Source organism: Lactuca virosa, chromosome 4 (genome assembly GCF_052849685.1).
Source record: "Lactuca virosa cultivar CGN04683 chromosome 4, Lactuca_virosa_CGN04683_v6, whole genome shotgun sequence".
NCBI lineage: Eukaryota > Viridiplantae > Streptophyta > Magnoliopsida > Asterales > Asteraceae > Lactuca > Lactuca virosa.
In genome coordinates, this window is record NC_136429.1 from 127,305,955 (window position 1) to 127,312,734 (window position 6,780).

Below are 6,780 nucleotides of genomic sequence, written 5' to 3' on the forward strand. Positions count from 1 at the left end.
AAAGGGATTGGGTGATCATCTTCTGTCTCTTCTCCAAGCCATCCAGCATTGCCGTGGTTGGGAAAGTACGGTTCTCTGGGAAAATGGAATCCAGCCATTATATCTACGCGAGAAAAGGGATAAGGAAATAATCAATAGACGAACTAACTAGATAATTATAAGATGATCTTTATCAGTTACTCCAACATTTGCGCAGTGCATACCAGTCATAGGTAACCTAGACAGGGTAGACCTTCGAATAAGTGACCCTAACTCTAAGCCCACAACCAAACAAGGAACAGGAAGTAGAGCAAATATCACAGATTCTAAGTCTATGCCATCCTAGTTACCTATAACCTTAATGTATCCACCCCGCAACTATTGACATACCAATAAAGACCTTTTTAGTTCTCAGATAAGTAATTAATAGACACACAAAATACTCCTATAGTATTTTAAGCTTATGTTCTGTTCTACTGATCTTGTTGTAGAAGTGTTGGTAAGTTTTTACACTTGTTGCAACCTCACAACCACACTTAGGCACATGCTAATCACTCCTCGGATAATGTAGTTGATCAGGCTACATCTTCCCAGGGTTAACCATATGTCTCTAAGTCTACTTGTGCTGTCCAACAATCGTAATACTTTTGTTCTGTCCTAGTGACACTGATTTTAGTATGAATGCAGGTATGTATACTTGGTTAAATATTTTATTATTTAAAAGTATAAACTCTTTATCAGAGTATTTTAATCCCTCTGTGTTTATAGTTCGTATATCTTTTATGGGTTGATACACTCGATTCACTATAAACAAAGCTCTGATACCAATCTGTCACACCCCAAAACCGGAACGGCGGAATCGTTCGGGGGTGGAGGACGTCATGTACAGTATCACAACAATGCAAAGTAGTAAACAAGCAACAACATCATCCATTGCATTAATAATATAATTTCATACATCTGTCAAGTTATATAGACACCAAAAATAATATACATCAAAATAAAGATGAGTCTTGAACGAGCTCCATCTTCGCAAAAACCTGGCTCCGGTACCTGTCTACTGGCGACCTGAGAATACAAGTTATTTTGAAAGAGTTTATCAGCTTTAAAGCTGGTGAGATCATAAGTATATTAGTGTTTGTAGTTGTATGAAAGTGTTTTGTAAGTTTGTAATTGTATATGTTTGTAAAAGTTTGTAATTGTTTGAACTCTCCTAGAAAACCCTATGTTTCTTACTAAAAGTAGCCTTCTACCAAGGCATATAGTATCTGTGTGTGTGTCTCTTGTAAGAGTGTGTAATTTCCCCAAATCCGACTATCATTAATCAAAAATATAGTTTTTACATTATTGTTTATTGTGTGAATATCACAAAGTAAAGGTAATGGGGAAATGATATAGTATTGTAGTGTTGTATTAAGTAACTACTGCTGTACTAACTACTTTAAACCAATTGTTATTTAAAGTACCATGTGATCGGCCTGTATCCTGCTACCGACTCAATAGAAAAATGACGATGTAAGACGTCGTAAGAAATGACGTTTGGCACCCGTAGACTTGCAAGTCCCACTGTAGTGAGCAGCAAGGTGTAGGATAGTCAATCCAGTATAGATCTATACACAAACTCATACGCTCCCCATTTAAGGAGATTCTGGATACAAAAACGGTCATGGCAGGTAGTGCCATGCCCCGTTAGGTGGCTCACATAATTGTAATAATGTATATGTAATGAATGTGCTAGTTGTATTGTATGTTCTACCTCTGTCTAGCATGTATGTTCTCTCTGTATGGTATTGTTTGTTATCTCTTTCTCTGTATGGTATTGTTTGTTATCTCTTTCTCTGTATGGTATTGTTTGTTATCTACTCTGTATGGTATTGTTTGTTATCTACTCTGTATGGTATTGTTTCATGTATGAACTGACTCTTTGTATGTTTCATTGTTCTAGTAATAGATTTAGTATTTTCCTAAACTACTCCTATAGTAGCTTACTAGTAATGTATGAACATGTTTGTATACCCTTGCTACCCAAAGGTATGGAGCTGAATGAAAGAAGGAACCTTTGTATCTATATACATATACATAATATATAACTAGGATTCAAACGACCTTCGGACAGATAACCCTAATACCCTAAGTCCACAACCAAACAAGGAACAGGAAGTAAGGTGAGCTATCAGTCCTAAGTCCTTTCAATCCTACTTATATAACTATATCTATATAGATACACATTTAACAGAATATAAGTTTAAAAGAGTTTAAGTAAAAGTATTTGACATGAAAAGGAGTTTGTAAAACAGTTTGAAGTAAAACAGTTTGGTAACACAGTTTGAAAAGTAAGAAATCCACTTGTTTGGTAGTTATTAATCACATGTGATTGATATAATAACTATAATAATTCAACTTGTATTCCCCCCCCCCATAAAAGCATTTAAACATTTAAAAGGTTAATTAAGGGGTATGAACTCACCTATAGTGAGTGGTTTGGATGAACTGATGATATAGGATTGTTAGGTGTCAAGTGAAGACTTGTACACACACAATGATCCTAGTTAACATATAATAACACATATATGTGTCCAATTAGTCTTCAAACAACTAATTAACAAATTTAAGACATCCTAGGGCATGAAAAACACCTTATATAAGTGTTATAAGTGCTAAGGATTGCATCCAAATGTTGTAGGACATTGCTATTGAGTTTAGGGTTCAAGGGAACCCTTTATATGAGTTTACGGTTTTGTGACCATAACTCATTGATTTTATGGTCGTAAACCCATGAGTTTACGGCCGTAAACTCATGCTTCTTTGACCATGTGTTGTTTTGAAGCTCTACAAGTCCTTAGAAGCATTTCCACTTGAAGTATAAGCCTATGGAAGTGATTAGGGCACCATTTCACTCCTAAATGGAGTTTATGGTCCTTAGACCATTTGCCTTTGGGTTTACGGCCGTAAACCCAAATGGTTTATGGTCTTATGATGTTTTCATGTACTTAAATCATTAGGGAAGGGATCTATGCAAGTTTCCAAGGCTTAGAAGGGACTAGGGCACACTTTGGCACCCTTTTTAGGGTTTACGGTCCAAGGTGTTCTTGGACCGTAAACACCTTTGATCCTTGGTTTCCTTGGTGTTTTCTTGATGTATAGAAGTGTAACAAGCCTTATTATACTCTAGGATAGAAGTACTTACAAGATAGAGGCTTGAAAAGGTGCTAAAAGTCCAAGAACACTAGTGTGTGTTGTTGGTGTTCTTGGTGAAACTTGAAGATCTAACCTTTTGGAATGATTTCACGGATGGAAGTGTGTTAAATCACTAGATTAAGTAATATATCAACTTAATAGGGCTAGAAACACTTACAAGTTGAAGATCTTGAAGAATTGTTGGATGATACTTGAGAGAGAATTGAGTTTGGATCTTGAATTTGTGAAAAATGGTAAATAATGACTAAGTGTCATATATATACCCCCAATTTAGGGTTTACGGCCGTAAACACCTTTGTTTAGGCCGTAAACTCCAAACTCTTGGAGCTTTGGGACTTTATTGTTGCACAATAAACCCTAGAGCATCCTCTCTCCTGGTATCTCCTGAAGTACTAACTTAAAAAGACTCGAACTTATTCCAAAAAGCTTGAAAGTTAGCAGAAACTGTTATGACTTCTATTGAATTGAAATGTTGTACAGAATAGAAATTTCGGGTTGTCACAATGGACCGTATGAGGTCGTTTGTGATATAAGGCTATCGTTGGTCAGGTAGCAATCATTTTTAGCTTTGGATTGGTGACGTCAGGACTCGACTTATGGACCCGATCGGTTGGGTCAGGAGGTTGTTAGAGCCATAGTGGTAAGATTACTAATGATAATTATTGACAGAAGAGGATTGTGTTTGAAATCGTGTGGGGACGACTGCGTGGGAGTTCCTTTGGCTCCGCAACCGGGCCGGAACCCGATATTTCAAATGTCTGGTGAACGAGTTGAGACCTGGGAGGTCTCGGTAGATTTTGGAAGGCAGCCAGGGCGCAACATACTGTTTCAGACAGTTCAATGATTCAGGAAGTTCAGTGCTTCAGACAGTTTCAGTGTCTCAAGAAGTAATGGTATTTTGGAATTTCATGTATGGTTAGAGTCACAGATAGCTTGGGTTATGCTAAGTCACTCATGTTGGGTTATGAGCATTCTAACACTCCTAAGTGTACATGCAACCCTAAATACCTTGGATCTATGTTTTCTCTATTATACATATAATTATGAACATCCAAGGTATTATCCTAATCTTGCATACAAAATAATAAATATAACAAGATAGAATACATACCTCTTTGATGTATAATGTCTTCATGAAGCTTGAGTGCCTAGTGCCCCAAGTGTGACACCTCAAATGGTTCACACAACACCAAATACACTTGGAATAACTTGAGAGAAACTTGAACACTCCTTGAAATCGTCTAGCCCTCACACTCACACATTAGTGCACGATTTCTTGAGCCATGGGATTCTTTTATATGGTGGCTATTAGGGTTACACCATGTAACTCATAACTTTACCCATTCCTTATGCTCCATGGATTTTAACCTCCATGGAGTATCCATGGGTCACCCCATGGACTTAGTCCAACATAAGGAATCTTGGATCACAAGCCCACATATATAAGAATGAATGATTTACACAATCAACCCATATATTTAATTAGTCTCCTTTTGATCACTTAATTAATTCCAAATTAATTCTTGATCAATACTAATTAAATAACCTTATTAATATATTAGAACTTATAATATATTAACCAACCTTAAGTGTTATTTCTCTCATTATAGTCTATCCAAATGCATGATGCCATGCAACCCAAATGGACCATGCCAGGTCGGGTCAAGTCTTACCAATTATAGTTATGGACTTAGACATTAATCCAACAGTCTCACACTTGGATAAGTCTAAAACTATTATTGCGTATGACTTCAGGAACCGATCAGCAATCGTAGCTCTCAAAAGCTTCTGTTGAACTCTGACCTTGTCGATGAACTCTGACCTTTGTCAATGACTTGTCCATTAGATAAGGGATCATATATTCCTCCATTCTAGATATCATATGGACTGAGACATGGATTATCAATCATTCTCTCTGTCCATTTGTTGTTTCCCGATTTCCGATTCATGATGACTGACTGATTGAACAAATCAAATCAGTCCTGGCTTGGCCAAGCACTCACATGTATCATCTTTAAATCATCGAGGGGCCCACAGATATCGCTTTTATCCCGAAGGTAAAAGGAATGGATAAACTTCGACTCATATGGCTTGTTCTACTACTTGTTGAATCATACACAAAGGCACGTTTTATAACATCGAGTTACCAATGCGTTTTCGTGCAATCAATGTATAACCAACTCATAGTAACAACTCATATCTCTAGGTTTGAAGAATATAAGATATTATCGTCTCATGATCACTCGTGATAAAATCCATGAAGTGATTCAAATGAGCGCGGGTTGAATCCAATACTCGGAACTTATGAGCACTCATGAGTGTTGTAGCACCACTTTGTCCACCAACTTGGACCTCTACAAACCAACCCATGACAGTCTTGATTCATATCTACTTCCAACATATGACCGACTGTGGATGGTTTGAATAACTTAATCATTCAGGAAGAGCGACTTAGTTATTCTGGAAGTCAAAACATGCAAAGTGAAACACAAGAATAAATGAATCAAATATGGTATCAAACCCTATGAATATAGATAAACACTTTTATTTATCACCATACTGATTACTCATTATTCATTGTTTCGGTTTTATCAACTTTATACTTGAATTTAAAACAATAGTTGTCCCATGCTCCAAGCATGTACACTATGTTTTCTAAACACTAGTCATGCCATACACCAAGTATGCATACTATGTTTGTCTATGATCTTTACTTTGTAAAATAGATCAATTGAACATCACTCCAATGATCCTCTTTTCACAGTCCCAAATCCTTACTGCAAATGCAAGAATTCCAAATTCATGCCATTTACTGAAATCTGTTAGATTCTAAACTTATATGCATTGATCCTCTTAATGATTATGCACAAAGTCAGAAAGACTTGACAACAATCATTACAGAGCATTCCAAAGGAGATCAGCTCCTTGGAAACATCCTTCTTTCATTAAGTTTCCTAATCTTACACAGATTGAATAATTTCTAACTTTGAAACATTTCCATATTCCATTTTGACTATCACTTCTGAACAAGAGTTGCCTCCTTACAGATTATGTCAATATGGTCCTTCCAGAATTAACATTATACTTCCAACTGTCCTTGAGCAACCAATCTTTGGTAAACCTTAGATTGTCCTCGACAATTGCTTAATCATTTTAGTCATATCCAATTCTAGACCTTTTTCCTTCATAATGCCCCAGACATTTGGAAAATTTTAGAAAGGATGAATATAGCACATGTAATCGATCCTATATCCGAAGCATATGGGACACGATTCATGATGTCTCACATAAAGACTAAACCAGTCTTTTGCTATAATATTTCCATTTCAATTTGCCAAGTTCTCAAAATTCAGATTATGAAAAGGGATGCCGTAATCATAATCGAATTTTAGAACGCAAATAATGGACCCATATATAGAATTTCCTTATGTTGAGCCATTCCAACATGAAATTCATATATATATATCCTTGATTAAATACGATTAAAATCTCAATCTAAGCTTTTTAGAATTGAAATGAAGTATAATTTCCTCTCCCTTAATTATAGCAAAACAACTTTTTCAACCCCTGCAACCTCACGAATTGAAACTTTTGTTTTCTATA